Source organism: Schistocerca piceifrons, chromosome 2, assembly GCF_021461385.2.
Source record: "Schistocerca piceifrons isolate TAMUIC-IGC-003096 chromosome 2, iqSchPice1.1, whole genome shotgun sequence".
NCBI lineage: Eukaryota > Metazoa > Arthropoda > Insecta > Orthoptera > Acrididae > Schistocerca > Schistocerca piceifrons.
Genome location: NC_060139.1, coordinates 466,158,813 through 466,177,235, shown reverse-complemented (window position 1 = coordinate 466,177,235; position 18,423 = coordinate 466,158,813).

The following is an 18,423-nucleotide window of genomic DNA, read 5'->3' as shown; positions in this document are numbered from 1 at the left end:
ATACAAATATTTTCAGAAACGACTTCCTGACACTTAAATCTATACTCGATGTTAACAAATTTCTCTTCTTCAGAAATGATTTCCTTGCCATTGCCAGTCTACATTTTATATCCTCTCTACTTCGACCATCATCAGTTATTTTACTCCCTAAATAGGAAAACTCCTTTACTACTTTAAGTGTCTCATTTCCTAATCGAATCCCCTCAGCATCACCCGATTTAATTTGACTACATTCCATTATCCTCGTTTTGCTTTTCTTGATGTTCATCTTATATCCTCCTTTCATGACACTGTCCATTCCGTTCAACTGCTCTTCCAAGTCCTTTGCTGTCTCTGATAGAATTACAATGTCATCGGTGAACCTCAGAGTTTTTACTTCTCCTCTGTGGATTTTAATACCTACTCCAAATTTTTCTTTTGTTTCCTTTACTGCTTGCTCAATATACAAATTGAATAACATTGCGGATAGGCTGCAACCCTGTCTCACTCCTTTCCCAACCACTGCTTCCCTTTCATGCCCCTCGACTCTCATAACTGCCGTCTGGTTTCTGTACAAATTGTAAATAGCCTTTTGCTCCCTGTATTTTACCCCTGCCACCTACAGAATTTGAAAGAGTGTATTCCAGGCAACATTGTCAAAAGCTTTATCTAATCCTACAAATGCTAGAAATGTACGTTTGCCTTTCCTTAATCTATCTTCTAAGATAAGTCTTAGTGTCAGTATTGTCTCACATGTTCCAATATTTCTACGGAATCCAAACTGATCTTCCCCGAGGTCAGCTTCTACCAGTTTTTCCATTCGTCTCGTCTGTAAAGAATTCGCGTTAGTATTTTGAAGCTGTGACTTATTAAACTGGTAGTTCGGTAATTTTCACCATGCAACCATGTAGTCATATGGAATGACATGGTGTGCAAGCCACTCCAGCTGCCGTATGAAGGGTAATATAAAGTGCTTCGTAGAAGCAACAACACTTTTAAGACAGACATCACAGGTATGCATTTGAAAAATTCAAACCTACCTTCTACAACATACAACATGCAACAAAGATGGCTGGCCCTGTGACCATCAAAGATAAAGATGCAGTACCCGAAACTACACATGTCCAACATGACACTGACAAGATACAACCAGCGGGTGCTGTAACGAACAAAGTGACATCGAGTGTAGTTTCCCCTATGAAAAGCGAGTACCACTGATACCACTGACACTGGGGGAGGGGTGGGGGAGGGGAGGAGGTGTCATGTAGAGGATCACACCATGACGACAAGCACAGTAACAATGTGCATAAATATTCTGTAACATGTTCAATTCTATGTGTTGTGATATTCTTTGATTTTCAACTTAGTTTATTATTCAATATTTCATCTATTATGGCATTTGAAATACCTATACATGAGAGTATTAATGTAATAGGTGGAAATAAATCATTAACTTTGAGAAATTAACTACAAATTCATTAAGTTTACTTATAAAAATCTCAACACTTTGGCAATACACAGGGGAAAACAGCATTTACGTAGACACATAATACTGAAGGTGGATGAGCTGCTGCAGCAGTATGGAATGTTTGTAAATTTCTCTGAATTCTATCATACAAAGGTTCCACTAAAACAAGTGCTTGGATGCACTTACAGAGCACCAAATACATAATGAGCATTTACTTATCACTGATTTCAATTAAGTCAGCCACACTCCTGAACTTAAAGCAAGAGAATAACATGCAGGGAAACACAGAATGAGAACAAATGCTATAACAGAAAGGCTGGTGCAACCTTCACCTTCACAGAAGATATTGGTTTGTAGACCAGATATGACACAGATGATATCTCACATGATAATAACGATGCATTTTCATTTGCTTCTACAAGCCTCATTACTATTACAATTAAAACATTTTATACATACTAATAGAAATTCATTCAGCTTTGTTATGTTGTTGCATATCCTTGAATACAATTTTAAAACATTCTTTAACCTACTTTTACTATTCCTTCAAAACTGAAATTATTGTCATGGTAATGGTATTTTTAACCTGTACAGAAATGAATCATATGACACAACTCTTTGTGCATAACTTTTCTTACATACTAAATTTAAATATACAACATTTACATATGAAAAATATACTACAAACTTAATCTACTATTTAAAAATTTGAACACTGCTCTATTCAGCAAATCTTTGATTTTATAGATATCCTGTGCGCTGAGTACAAGATGCATACTACCATCCACCTTTGCTACTACAACTAGCGGACTACTATATGGAGATAAAGATGGTTCAGTTATCTCCCATTTGAGCATCTTTCTTATCTCTTTAGTCACTGTCTCCTTTTTGGACCATGGGATGGTGTAGTTGGCATGGCAAAATGTATCATGAGGCACTACCTCAATGTTATGAGTGTAGCCTTTTATAGTACTGGTTTATCTGAGAACACATTCTCATAACTTATGAGCAGCTGAGTTAATTCATTCTGTTGTGCCACTTACAAATATTCTGATTCCATGACCTTCTTGTTTATCAGATTTCTTTTCTCTTCACTGTCTTCGATAATAGATTCATTATAATATTCTTTCCTTCCACATAAGTCTGAGTACAAGTTTATAACCTATATGCCCTCAAAACTAACCTGAAAGATATGGCAATATTTTCCGTGCATTTCTCATGTTTGTAATGTTGGCAATGTCACACATTCACCCTTGTTCATAATGCTCAATTCACTACACAAGAGGTTGATTTTTGCGTCCCTCTGGCGTAAAATTCTATTTCCAGAATGCAAGTGACCATCAACCCTTTAACAACAAGGAACGAGCTTCTTATTGCTCCATTTCCTGTAACAAATTCAAATTGCACCTGGTGCTTTATGATTTGGGATTGTGCACGAACTGCACCTGTCACTCGACAATTTTTTTACAGGCAATATGGGTATATGATTATTTTGGCTTAAGTACTTGTAAAGTTCTAAACTCAGGACATTAGCTGACACACCTGTGTCTACTATTATTTGAATTGGTGCTTGTAATACCATTTGCACAACATCTTGATCTGTTTGTTTACATTTTTGAGGTACACTTACTAATTCCTCCTGTATTATACCTCAGCATATAGAGATTGTTATTGTCATTATAGATGTGCCCTCACTACACCATCTCACAGCCAACAATGGAGAGTGGATTGCAGCTGTCTTTAGTCTGGTGGGTGACAGACACTGGGTTGACAGTTATCTGTCACCTCCACTATCCTCACACTATGATTTTGGTTGCTGGTACTATGGCTGAATTGGCTGTCCTTCCTCCTGATGGTGCAGTTTGATTTGTTGCATTGTTCTGATTATGTGGTGGGCAGTTATAGCCTCCAACCTTGTTTTGTTGTGGACCTGAATTTGAATTCCACTGTGGTGCTGCATTTTGTTGCCACTGTGCTGGTGGTTTGTTACATCTGTGCCACTGGTTCCGGTTATTCTGCCACTGCAGATTACCATTACTATTGTAACCATTACTCATGCACCCGTCATGATGCCTTTTTTCTGTTTTGATTAGTGTTTATTGTTTGGCCCCTGATTTGGTTGTCTATATTCTTGTCTGCTCCCGTTACCGTTTAGTATTGGGTTATTATTACTGCAGCTGTAATCAGCTTTCTGCTGGTTAAAACCTGCATGATTTCACTTATTTTACTTTTCATATCCTCAATTAACAGATCCATGGAGTCAACTATGTCCATGAATTGTTCAATGTTGTACTCAGGTATGAGTACAACATCAATGTTCGCTGGAGAATGCACATTTCTTGGTCATCCTGTTGGTTTCTTCTTGAGGGCACATCCAATCTCTTCCAACATTTTATTGCGTGTTTCAACAGAACGGCATCATGACGTCCTAAATTATAAAAACATCAAAACTCCCTCTGCGCCACTACCAAACTATCATTGTTTTTATAAAACATTTTTAAGGCTAACACATGCTGTTTTCCGTTCCACTGATCCATGATTACTGAAGTGGTGGACTGTTTACTCACTAACTGTCACAAACCCATAGTGCTGCCACCTGCCTATGGCTGCTCTACTCATTTAAAATATTCCTGTTATTCTGTGTCACCCTGTATAAAATGTAATCCTCAGTCAACCTGGGTCTCTCTCTCTCTCTCTCTCTCTCTCTCTCTCTCTCTCTCTCTCTCTCTCTCTCACCCACTCACTCTCTCTCTCTCTCTCTCTCTCTCTCTCTCTCTCTCTCTCTCACACACACACACACACACACACACACACACACACACAGGAACTCTGCATTATTGATAAATGGGAAAATAATAGACGAAGCAATCACCCTGGAAATATATTAAAATCTTTTGCCTAAGGTACTGCTGAGAAGCTCAGGCATCACACAATCTTAAAACATGGACCACATTCAGTTCAGCACCTCCTAAAACAGAAGGCAGGTCAGCTGGTAAGATGGAAGCAACCCAAACGGCATGGTACAAAACACATTCTACTAAAATGTGATTCACAGATACCTGTACACCACAAGTGCTGCATATTCGTGGTTCCTCCAATGGGAGAAGGAGTCTGTGCATCAGAGGGCAGTGTCCTATCTAAAGGCACATTAAAAGTACTTCCTCTCAGCCAAAAGGAGGGACGCCACAGCTATGTAATTGGCTTCATCTACTGCAGTTTATTGTTTCTTAAGCCTAACCACTCCTCCTCCCAAAGATGCTTGACCCTGTGCCTTAACAGCATGGTAAATGCATGTACTGGGCCTGTACACTCAGAAAATGCATTTTTTAAGCAGGCATTCGTAGCTCTTTCATCTGCTGCTTCATTACCCTGAATGCCCCAGCAGAATTACACCTCTTTGCCCTACTCCTGTAAATGGAAAAGAGTGTTGTGGATCAGCTGAAGATACTTTTCTGCTGTATACATATGACAAATGGCTTGAAGGGAATTGGTGCAGATGAGGAATTTGGCAACAGCAAGACACCGCATCCACTCCAGCACCCCCAAGATCACATATAATTCACCATCATTTATTGAAAATGTACCAGGTAAGCAAATCTTGAGATCATATTCATAACACAGGTGAACTGATGGATTTACCTTGCTTTGACCCATCAGCGTAAACAATCATACAGTCACATTGCTCAGATAGAATTCTGGGGACATCAATTGGGAAACATGGCCTGTAGTAAAATTCTTTTTGTAGATGGATAAATATAAAATAATTCTTGGTCTCCTCATTAACCAGGGCAGCGAATTGCTCCAACCATTATGAAACACAGAATTATGGTCTGCATTAAGAACTACTAAGTCCTGCCACAATCAAATCCTGAATGGCTTCACTGGAGGGCAACAAATGGCATAGAATGCTGAGGACTGTGGGGTAGAGAGTAGGCTGGATACATGATACATGATGCAGGTCTGTCACTGAATGACATGCAATAGTTCACCAGCGTCAACACAGAGGCTCGGAATCGGGCTTACCATATGTGCTCCTGCTGCCAACTGAATCCGTCTCATGGTGAACAGCATTGATGATCTTAAGATCTAGCTGAGCTATAAATCATGCATCCACAGTCAAGGCAGGATCACACAGATGCCTTGTGAAACTGGAACAGACATGTTTGATCTGCACCCCCATGACCTGTGGCTGAGGCATTTTAAAGTATCATAGCTGTAACATAAAGTCATGAAGGAGATATGTGACTATATTAAAAAATATGTGCAGTGTGCAAAATGGCAAACAGGTCACAGAGGAAAAAGTCATTGACTGGATGCAAGCTGCATTTATTACCACAGCATTACATGTCTCAGACATTGCCATCATCAGATATCCTGGAACATCGTGTTACACAGAGAAAACATGTAGCTTTTGTCACTCAGCTTACATCCAGTCAGTGACTTTTTCCTTAGAGATCGAATCAGCATTTTGCAAACTGTGTATATTTTAAAGTACTCAATGCCTTTAAACATTGACCTTAATATTCTTCAGATGTGGTAACCATGTCAGCTGCTCATTAAATGTGATACACAAAAAGCCCACTGAACTTGTAAAATTGAGAACAGAATCTCTCATTCCAAGAATACTAAAAGTTAAAGGGTGACAAAAACAATTAAAATTAATGCAAATATATTTCTCTGGGGAGATTAAAATATCCACTATTTGCTCACTCCTCTGAACATCATATCACTAGTTACAACTGACAAGTGGTCATTGCAAGGGTGGAGGAAGAGCAGAATACAGCAAAGTTGTCCACAAGTGATGAACATCAGATAGGAGACTCAACCGTGGGTGTAATACCGTTGATGACAATAGCAGAGTAACACTTGAAACAGATACCTGAGGGACACCATTTTCTTGCTTGAATCGCTCTGAAAGAGCATCACCAACACAATTTAAAAAATATCATCTGGGACGAAAATACTGCATGAATATTGGTAGTCATCCTCAGAAGCCCATTTTGTGAAGCTGTCGCAAGATGTGATGCCTCCTAGCAGTGTCATAGGCTCTCTCATGATTGAAAAAGCTATCTATGAGGTGCATTCTGTCTAAGAAAGGTTCTTGTATTCCCAGCTCCAGCATGTGAGAGTTGGGCAATACCTCTGAAACTCACACTGGGACAGACTAAGTAGGTCTAATAATTCTAGGATCCTAGTCAGACGGCAGGTGACCATGCATTCTAGTATCTTTCCTAGTGAGGGTCATACTGCGCACGATTGGACAATGTGCGTTCCTTCTCTGCTTTCAGAAGAGGTGCTAAAATTGCCTCCTGCCATGAGTTGGGAAAGTCTCTGGTCAATCAAATTGCTTTAAAAAAGGGATAGGAGATTTTCCTTTCCATCCTGTTTGAAGTACTGCAACATGCTGTATGGGATTCAATCCTTGCTTGGTGCATCTCTTTGGCCTGAGACAATGCACACTCAAGCTCCTAGACAGAAAGAGGCAATTGTAGCCTTTGGTGTTGGTGGAATGGGAATTTCAACCACTTCTCTCCATTAATGCTGATGGTGGTGGAAAGCATCAATGGCAGTGATGAACTGAAGTACTCTGCCATTGCCTTTGCAATGTCCTCAGGTACACATTGGACACTCCCCTGTCTCAGTACACATTTCCCACATATCCTCCTTATGGTTGCCCATACTTTCGAAGAGTTAGTGGAATGATTTACTGAATCCAGGAATAAATGCCATGACCTCTTCATATTCTCTTTGATTGTCCTCCTGTCTTTGCCCTCATGATCAAAAAGGCTGTGAGGCTCATAGCAGATGGTTGGCATTTGAAATGTCACAAGGTCAGGCATCTTTCCCTGACCACAGAGAGACACTCATCAGTCCACATGGGACACGTCATGTCTGAAGTTGAACTGAGGACTTTGGGATAGATGTATCAGCTAGTAATGTAATCTGTCAGTTCTGGACACATCTCTGTGTTTAAAAGCAGCTATTTGGATTTACAGCCTCCAGTTTGATGCTTCAAGATGTGCCAAATAAACTAATTCCTACTGTGGGAATGTGATGGGGTACTGTTCCAAAATCAAACACTTCCACTTTATATTTCGGTACAGATGTATATTTAAGTACAAGCACCTACACGTGTATATACAAGAAGTCACATAAACAGACTGAATCATCTCAAACTTTCCATCCAAAGAACTCGTGAGCAGAGAGAGAGTCCTTGTTTGCAGGTCAATGTTTATACCAGTGCCACACAGCCCCCCCCCCCTCCCCCCTCCCCATAGTATGGAGTACTTGTGATTAGTCCTGGGGGAGGGCTGTAGCATCTGCATCGTATTCTAGGATGTCCTGGAGTCCGGGAGCTGGATGACTGGTACCTCCTTGTCGTCCGGCAATGAAGTCGATGGTGGAACACAAAGTGGTAGGTCCATCATGAAGTACTGCAGACAGCGTGGTCAGGTGAGGCGACGGCCGGCTCGAGAGAAGGCTGGTGAGCCAAAGTGTGGAGAAGAACCAAAGTGCAGAGAGACATTTTGAATCTCATCAAGTGGAGAGATAAGGCGTGGCAGGAGGGTGGGGTTGTGGCGTTGAGGGATGGCAAAACACTGTAGTACCTCAACTTCCAGGCGCTCATCTGATAACGGAGGGCTCGAGTCCATCAGAAGGATGAGGACATGGCCATTATCTACTACCAGCGAGATGTCGGCCATGCAGTGTGGCAGAAATGGTTCTGAGTAACTTGTGCTGCATCATTTGAGAAGTCTGAAACATGGGGACGTAGCTCGTCAGCCGTGTTGGAAGAGCCTGATGCCAGAGAATTGGAGTCCACAAATGTAGGTTTGATCCGATGCAGTGAAACTGTCTGTGGGGTGTCCTTGACAAGAATGTCACATGTTGAATCCCCATGCTGCACATCCTCAAAGGGGCCCTGGTGGGGGTGCTGTAAAGGTTGGAGTACGGTGTCATCCCGTAGCGTGACATGGGAACAGTCCCGAAGAGAAGTGGGCACGCAGAACACCAGCGGGGTATGGCTAACTGGTGGGTAGAGGCGTATTTACTTGAAATGCATATGCAAGCGGCTAATGAAGTCTGGGAGGGGCGATCCTCTTGAGCTGTGGGTAGGACTAATTCACCTGGCAGGATGTTCGGCAAAGGCATGGCTTCGACCCATAAAGACAAGCGATCAATGGAAGACAGAGGAAGGGGGCTGATGAGATCGATATTGACGTGCCTGAAATGTCCTGGAGGAATGCAAAATTTACACAGCAGGGGGACAGTATGGCAGCTGACTTTGTTGCACTGGCAGGGGATACAATTGTGAGCCCACATGTGGCAGTCTCTTTTGATATCTTTCCATATATAGCACTTGGTAATGAGCTGAGTAGAGGCATGAATGCCTGGGTGTGCAAGGTTGTGTAAGGCATCGAAAAGATGATGGCATAAGGGAGCTGGTAACAGCAGGCGTAAGACCACAGTTGAAGAACCACACCAGACCTCGTCAGCAATGCCAGGGAATCGTGCCTTGGTGAACACGAGAGAGATGGCCGGGTCCACAAGGAGTGCTTGGGTGCCCTCGTCTGTTGCCTGAACAGTAGCTAGATTAGACAAATCAATGATATTGGACACTGCATTGATGCAAGAGAAAAAATCGGCAGCAATATTATCCACACCCTTGATATAGCGGACGTCTGTTGTAAACTGAGACACAAAGTCAAAATGGCAGAAACAATGAGGGGGTGGGTCCTCCAGAGGGTTTCGGAAGGCATCTGTGAGTGGTTTGTGGTCCATGAGGATACAGAACGTGCAGCCTTTGACATTGGGGCGAAAATGTTTAACAGCCTTGTAGATGGCCAGGACCTCCCTGTTGAATGTGAAGTACTTCTTCTGTGTGGCAGACAGTTTTTTAGAGAAGTGCATGGGTGAGATGTTGTCACCAGAGCACTGTTGAAGGACAGCCCCCACCTGCTGTGTCACTAGAGTCCAAGGTAATGGATAGTTCGGCCAAGGGGTCCGTGTGGCCGAGTGTCACAGCACGGGCCAGGGAATCTTTTAGTGCCTCGAAGACCTCGAGCATGAGGTCGGTCCAATGGACAGGTCGGGGTCTCGAGGTTTGCTTGCCTGACAGTTCATCCATGAAAGGAGCTTGTAGGGCAACCAATGAAGGTGATGGCAGGAGCAGTTGATGGTGCTGAGGAATCGGTACAGTTCTTTGTAAGTCGAAGGTAGTGACATTGACGAGATGGCCTGTACATGAACTTTTGGATGTTGTATACCACCAACAGATGCTGTGTAACTGAGGAGGGTTACAGATGTCTGCCATAATTATAACTTATCTTTGTTGACTTTTACACCGTTCGACTCCAAGGTCTTCAGTACCGTGGATAAGTGACGCTCATGCTCCTTGCCTGTCTTACTGAACACAAGTATGTCATCCAGGTACACAAAACAAAACTCAAGCTTTCGTAGGATGAAGTCAATAAATCATTGCCATATCTTGGCAGTATTTTTAAGGCAGAACAGCATGTAATGGTACTTTAACAAACCTAGTGGCATGATAATTGCAGTCTTTGGTATATCCTCCGGTGCCATGGGTATCTGGTGGTAGGTGCATTTACAGCCAATTACACTGAAGATGGAAATGCTCAATAACATGTGGGTGAAGTCGTGAATATTCAGCATTCGATCTGATCGACATGAAGGAATGTGGTAGCACGTGTATCTGGAGATCGGTGAGTAACTTAGCAGATCACTCTGCCCAGAGCGTTATACCCAGCATAGTTTGCTCATTGACCAGCAACCGTAGGCGATGCCAGTGTTGCGATGGTGTTTGGTCCCCAAGGTGTTCTTCATATAAAATTTTTAGAATGAGCTCCTGGGGGGGAACAGGCGAGGTGCTCGATAATCATCTTCTTGGTGAAATCACACTTTGGAGTTGGTGGTGAAGAGAGGAGCAGGTCACAGATCAGGTCTGAGTGGTCATGACACATCATGAAGCACAGGAACCTGCAGCTGTCATCAGCAACGTGCTGTTGCCTTTTGACATCAGTGGTAACTTCGGTAGGCATCCAGGGCGATGAGATGGAGGAGAATTAGGAACCTCCGGGAACACCGAATTGTCTTTGTGAGCCGCTAAATCCCATTCCAGCCAGGGAATGGTAGCACGGCAGTCTGGCGTGGCAGGCGCAGGTGGTCCCGAGGAGAAAATGGGCATAACAGCGGAGGGGGATATAGGTCCAAAAACATGTTTGTCACAATTGCCATGTGTCTGATCACTGAGTATACCTGTTGCATCGCGGAAGGCCATCGTGGCAGGCATGGTTGGTACCATGGAATGAAAAGATGGAAGGGCAGCAGGAGCCGGGATCCCCAAAACTGATACACTAGCCAGGGGCTTCGCATTGATATGTCCAACTTCAGAGAAAATGCGGAAGGCCATCGTGTCAGGCACAGCCGATGCTGTGGAAACAATGAGTGGGTTTACAGCAGCAACTGAAACTCTCTGTGTGGACATGGATGGTAGAGGAGGGGGGGGGGGGGGGGGGGGGAGGGTTTGATTGTGAACCTGTGCGACATGAATTAAAGTCCACGACAACAGCGGCGGAAAAGTTTGTTGTGTGGTGATGTACGTCACCAGATGGGTGTGGGGGTATGCGTCCATCTGTTGCACACACTAGCAGCAGGTGCTGGCCTGTAAACTGAACTCGCACTATTTTGATCAACCACTTGCAAAGAAGTCCTGGGGAATCTCCGTGGTGCACTATTAGTGATAATATGTCCTTGGCTAGTATTCATGGGAGTCATAACAGGTGCAGAGGATGGCTGATCCAAACATGTTGCATGTTGTGGTAAAGGTGGCATTGCACATGGCACCACAGTAATGGTCGTGAGAGCATGCTGTGAATGAATGTTCAGCTGCAGAGGCAACCAAACCTGTGCATTCATATAATGCTCACAAGAAACACTGTTCTGGATAACATCTCAGTTGAATTGCACATGGGGATGAACACAATCCAGTGATATAAATCCTGAGTCCATTGTTCTGGCCGGAGGTGTAGCAAACAGCCATTGTGGCGAGACGAACATCCCATGTGACGTGGGTGCAGTACATGGACTGTAGTAGCAGGAGAAAATCCAGTACCAGCAGACATGATGAGTACATCCAGAGAGTTGGTTTGAGCTTCGAAGTCCACGAGGAAAGCATTGTGCGGAGAAGTCATGGTAGTGAAGAATCACTTGTACCGCAATGAACTAGCGCAGGAGACATGGAATGTACTTGAAATTCGTAATGGGGTCACCTATGTGGGAATGAGATGGGTTACTGACCCGAAATCAATCTACATGTATATATAAAACAAGTCACATAAACAAACTGAATCATCTCAAACTTTCCGTCCAAAGAACTTGCAAAGCAGGGAGAGAGACCTCATTTGTGGGTCGATGTTTATATCGATGCTACACTTCCTTAAGTCAGGTTGTGTCAAAAATTTCTTTTTTCTCCAACTTGATTCAAAACCTCCTCATTAGTTATCCGTCCTACCCATATGATCTTTAGCAGTACATTTCAAAAGCATCAGTTTTCTTCTGGTTTGAACTGTTCATCATACACATTCCGCACGTGTACTAGGCTATACTTGAGAAAATTTTTTGTAGAAAAGACTCCCTAACAGTTAATGTTATGGTATATTCAATGTTGACAAATTTATTTTTCCAGTAACATTTCTTCCCTGAACTGCTTATCACGCACATTTCACTTCTGACAAGGCTAAACTTCAAATATCTTCAGAAAAGACTTCCTAACACTTAAATCTATATTTGATGTTAACAATTTTCTCTTCTTCAGAAGTGATTTTTCTTCCCATTGCCAGTCTAGATTTCATATCCTCTGTACTTCACCCAACTTGCTTTATGCTATCCAAATAGCAGACCTCGTTTATTACTTTTAGTTGTTTTTCCCTGATCTAATTCCTTAACATTGCCTGATTTAATTTGACTGTTTTTGATTAACCATATTTTATTTTTAGATGTTCATCTTATAATGTTTTTTCAGAACATTCTGTTCTACTGATATTCTACGTTCTTTGCTGTTGCTGACAGAATAACAATGTCAACAGCAAACCTTGAAGGTTTAATTCTTCTCTCTCAACTTCAGTTCCCTTCCCAAATTTGTCCTTAGTTTCCTTTGAAGCTTTCTCACTGTACAGATTCAATAAGACAGGGGACAGGTTGCAACTCAGTCTCATTCCCTGCTGCTTTGTTATGTCCTTCGATTCTTATAACTGCTATCTGGTTTCTGTATAGGTTGCGATTACCCTTTTGCTCCTTGTATTTTATCATTGCTACCTTCAGAATTTAAAATAGCATATTCCAGTCAGCACTGTCAAAAGCTTTTCTAAATAAAACATACTGTTTGCCTTTTAACATAATTCACAGGGTCAGCTTCTACTTAATAATCTGCATCACTATTTTGCAACTATGACTTACTGAACTAACAGTTTGGTAATATTCATACCTGTAACACCTTGCTTTTTCTCCAAAGATTTCTTTAATTTTTCTGAAGGCAACATCTATTTTTTTCTGTAGGCATACATGCTTCTACAGACTTGCATTTCTCTTCATTCCTGCTTTGCCATTTTACACTTCTGAACAATCCCATTTTTTTAGACGACTGTATTCCCTTTTACCTGCATATTTTTATATTTTCTCCTTTCATCAATTAAATTTAATATTTCAAATGTTATCCAGGGATTTCTAATGACTCTTGTCCTTTTGTGTATTTGATCTTCAGCTGCCTTCACTATTTCATTTCTCAAAGCTACCTATTTGTTTTCGGCTGTATTGCTATCTCTGTTTCAGTAATCTTCATTCATTTCATTTCATTTCATTTTATTATCTTCCTGTATATCATTTACATGATGTAGGAATTGTCACAACAAAGTTATCATACTAGTACAAGTACTACAGACATAATAATGGAATATCACTTTCAAGGCATTTTTTTAAAAGTACAAATTTAGACATATAAATTAAATTTTTTGGCAATAAATTTACACACAATCAAAGTACTCATCTACATCATAGAAAGTTTTGCTTAAAAGGTAATTTTTAAGCTCAGTCTTAAATTTTACTTCATCTATTATTGCCTTCATGTACACTGGCAGAGCATTGTAGACTTTTATTCCAAAATAACTTACATGCTTTTGGGTTTGTGTTGTCCTTACCCTTTCTACATACAAATTCTTACAAGTTCTAGTATTATAATTATGGCAGTCCTCATTTGTACGTAGATTTTTCATATGTGCTCTTGTACACAGAATACTTTTAAAAATATACAGTGATGGTATTGTGAGTATTTGCAGTTCTTTGAAAAGGGGCCTACAATGAGTTCTTGGAGAGTTATGTGTTATGATTCGTATTGCTCTTTTCTGAAATTTGAAGATATCTGTTAAGCTTGATTTAGTTTTACCCCAGAACACTATGCCGTAAGACACGATGGCCTGAAAGTAAGCAAAATACACTAGTCTAGTACAGTCTGTGCTACATACTCTAGATAATATCCTCAATGCAAAACATGCCGAATTGAGCCTTTGGGATAAGTACTTGAGATGGTCTTTCCAGCTTAAGTTTTGATCAATGTGCATTCCCAAAAACTTTGTGGATTGTACACTCTCTATCTTCTTATCCATTAGTTTTAACTGGAGGTCCATATCTTGAGTTGCTTTGCCATACTGTATATAATTTGTTTTACTTAGATTAAGTGTTAACTCATTAGCATTAAACCAATGTTGAATATATTTCAGGACTATATCAGTTGTGGTAGTTAATGATTTTTTATCATCACTTATAATTATGCTAGTGTCATCTGCGAACAACATTATTTTGGTAGAAATATTAGGATTTTTTATGTCATTTATATAAAGCAAGAATAATAAGGGACCAAGAACACTGCCCTGTGGGACACCTATTTCCAATTTCTTTGCATCTGAGACCCACTTGATTTTCTGATTTTTATGTTCTGCGATGATTTCTACTACCTGAGTTCTATCTTGAAGGTAAGATTCAAACCACTGCTTCACAACTCCCCTTACACCTATTGCCTCCATCTTGTTTAACAGAATTTTGTGATTTACTGTATCAAAAGCTTTAGATAAATCTAAGTTAATTCCCACTACACATTTTTTAGTGTCGAGACTCCTGACAATCTCTTTGGTATAGGCATGGATAGCTGATTCTGTGCTGTGGCCCGAGCGAAAGCCATGTTGATTGCAGTTTAGAAGTTTGTGAGCATCTAAGTAATTTATGAGTCTGGTTTTCATTAATTTCTCTAGAATTTTTGAAAATGATTGGAGGAGGGATATTGGTCTATAATTTTCTACCTTGTATGGATCTCCTTTTTTAAACAGAGGTCTAACCTTAGAGATTTTCAACCTCTCAGGAAAAACACCTTCACTGAAAGACAAATTGGCAATATGTACCAGGGGCTTTATAATTTGTTTGGCAACTTTTTTTATTATTGACACAGGCACTTCATCCACACCTGCAGACATTTTTGATTTTAGACTCTTTATCACCTTTAATATTTCATTATCATTTGTGGGAGTTAACAACATACTACTGTCTACTTTTGGGGCTGTTAAAGTCTCATGTTTGGTAAAGTTTTTACTTAATGACACTGGTACACTTAAAAAGTAATTATTAATGTAATTTGCCAGAGTTTCATCTTTTAATTCAATATTTTCACTATTTTTTAGTACTATTTCCTGGTCCTTGAGGCCCTTACCTGTTTCCCTTTTCACAATTTCCCAAATAGTTTTTGATTTATTGTCTGATTTTCTTATTAATTTATCATTGCTTAGTAATTTTGCTTTTGTAATTACTTTTCTATATATTTTTTTGTAATTTGTTACATATTCTTTAAACTTGGGGTCAGTCCAACTTTTCAGTCTATAGTTAAGCATTTTCATGGTCCTGGAGGAATTTATAATACCTGTTGTGATCCAGGAGTTAGCATGTGTATGCCCAAATGTGTTTGTTTTGACAAGTTTCTTAGGAAAACACATTTCAAAATTCAACATAAACAGGGAAGAAAAAACATTATATGCAGTGTTTGTGCTAGTTTGTAACAGTACTTCTGCCCATGATTGGTTAGTCAGTGTATTTATGAAGTGACTGCAACTATTTGTGGAGAAGGTTCTTTTGTACATTTGGTATGAACTATTTTTGGTCACAGGGGCTATGGAAAATTTAAGGATAAGTGCATTGTGATCAGATATTCCTAGGTCAACATTTATTACATCTATATCTGTGGCATCTATATTTGTGAAGATATTATCTATGAGACTTTTTGAAGAGTTTGTTATTCTTGTAGGGTTAGTTATATGTGGATACAAATTGAAGCTATGTAAAACATTCAGGAACTGATCTTTGGATGCACCTTCAGTCAATAAGTTGACATTAAAATCTCCACTTATAATTATTGTTGATTTTTTATGATGTAATATTTTGAGCAATGCCTCTAACTTATTTCTAAAAATTTCAGGATCACCACATGGTGATCTGTACACTGACATTATTATTAATTTACTCTTTTGCATATTCAACTGTATTGCTGCAGCCTCAAAATGTTTTTCTTCATTCAAGGATTCAGTTACAGTCATATTTTTAACCTTTACTCCAGGTTTTACATAAATGCAAACACCACCATGTCTTGTTTCCTTCCTGCAAAAATGGCTTACTAATTTGTATGGAGAAATGCAAATATTTTCCAGTTCATAACTCATGCACCAATGTTCTTGAATGCAAATACAATCTATACTAGCTTCACTGGCTGCAATCCCAAGTTCTAATATTTTATTTTTAATGCACTGTATGTTAAGGCTCATTATTTTTAAATTATTGACATTATATTGAGAGGAGTTTGTACTCATGTTTCCCAATGTTACCGGCTGTTCCTTGCTGAGGCTGGGTACCAAAAATCCTTAAGAATTACACGTTTCCTGCTCCTTGTATTTCTTACCCCTGGACGTGTCACCATACTTGTTGTATCTGTAGTTGTAGCTGCTGTTTCACTGGATGCTGGAGGTGTTTCTGAAGCTGATGATTCAGTGGATGTTGGAGATGCTGCCAGTTTTGATGCTGAATCTGGTTTTGTAAGTGATGTTCCAATTGATACTGGAACTTTTGCTGAAACTGTATTTTCGTTTAAATCTTGAACTACAGTTGGCACTGACGTTACTGTGGACGTTGAAGCTGCGTATGAAGCTGATAAATGATGCTCCGATGGTGTTGATTTTTCTTCTGTTGATGATATCTGAGTGGCATTTTGTACCACTGTTCTTGCCTCTGTTCTTCTGATTGATGGACTAGTCACAGATTCTGGACTTGATTTTGAACCTGCTGGGGAGGGTGGTACATCTGCTGCTGATGATAATGGTTCAGCTCTTTTTGATGATTTCGACACTACTGACAATTTGGCTGATGTGGCTGCTGTACTGGACGACACTTCAGATTTTTTTACTTCTTCTAACGTCAAAGAATCTTCTGTTGCTACCAATGATTGTGGGACATCAGCTCTTCCTGTTTCCACTAATGTTGATACTTTAATAAGGCCGTTTTCAGACAGTGTAATAGTGTTTCGTTCTACTTTAGAGTCTTTAATAGCATTCGATATTTCAGCACTCATGGCTTCTTTCCCTTTCATGTTTCTGTGAAGTCCATGCTCTGTAAAATGCTCTCTGCAATCACTATTTATCCCAACGTATGTAGCATTAGGATAACCTCGACATATCTTAGCGAAAATTCTGTTGGCGGTAATAATCTCAGTATTCACGCAAGAGTTTACCATGAGATCATACCTATGAGGGATACTGACAACAAAAAATTTCACTTCAGGCATTTTACAAATAACTTGCTTTAAAACTGTTGTAGCACGTCTAGTTTCATTGTGGTACACATCGTTGGCGCCTCCAATTATCACACATGTGCTGCCATTCGTCATAGATTGATTACAGCTATTTAAAACTTCACATAGTGGCGCTCCTGGTTTGATTACGCCAGTTACCTTGAATCCTGTTTTCTTAGAACTCATAATTTCGGCTACACCTCTTCCATGGCTGTCTGCTAGAATAAGGATTTCATGTCTATTTTCCAATGTGTGTTTTTTGTTTTGTTTACAAATAGCAGGCCGATTTGTTTTGCTTTGTGAGCGCAATTTAGCGTTGATCACAGAACTGTCCGTGTGGATGATGGTACAATTTGATTGTTCTTTCTCCTCTGTGCTATTTTCAAGCACACTAAACCTATTACTTAGTTTTAAAGTAAGTCCCGCTGTTTTTGTTTTTGGTCGTGTGTTGCTTATTTGACTGGTATTTGAGAACTCTTGTAGGCTAAATTTTGAGGAATTTCTCACACTTATTACCAAGTTTTCAAGCGTTTTTGCGTATTTTATAATATAATCGAGTTCTTTCCTAAGTTCGCTCTCTACATTCACTTGCAAACCTGCCCTGTGCATTTCACTGGCATTGTCCCGCCCGTTGCACTCTGTACCGCAGTCGCACTTATTTAGAACTTCCGATCGTGAGAAACAATGGGTATGGCACCACTTATGATTGAACGCACAGATTCTTAATCCATTTAACACAATTTTATGGCATATGGTACACTTCACTGACGAAATACGATCACAAATTACCGAGCGATTTGAAACTACCCCCTTCACCTATCACTCCCTTTGAAACCCTCCATAACCTGCGATTCTTTTAGTTTCTCGAAGTCCCACCTCATTAATTTCTTATTTTCTGCAATTTCTTGGATTTCAATCTGTGGTCAGAATTAGTAAACTATGCTCGGAGTCTACATCTGTCCCTGGAAATGTGTTTCAGTTTAAATTGTGGTTTCAAAATGTGTTTTAATATTATGTACTCTATCCAAAACCTTGTGTCTCCATGACCCTTCCACATGCAAAATCTTTCATAGACCAAATAGTA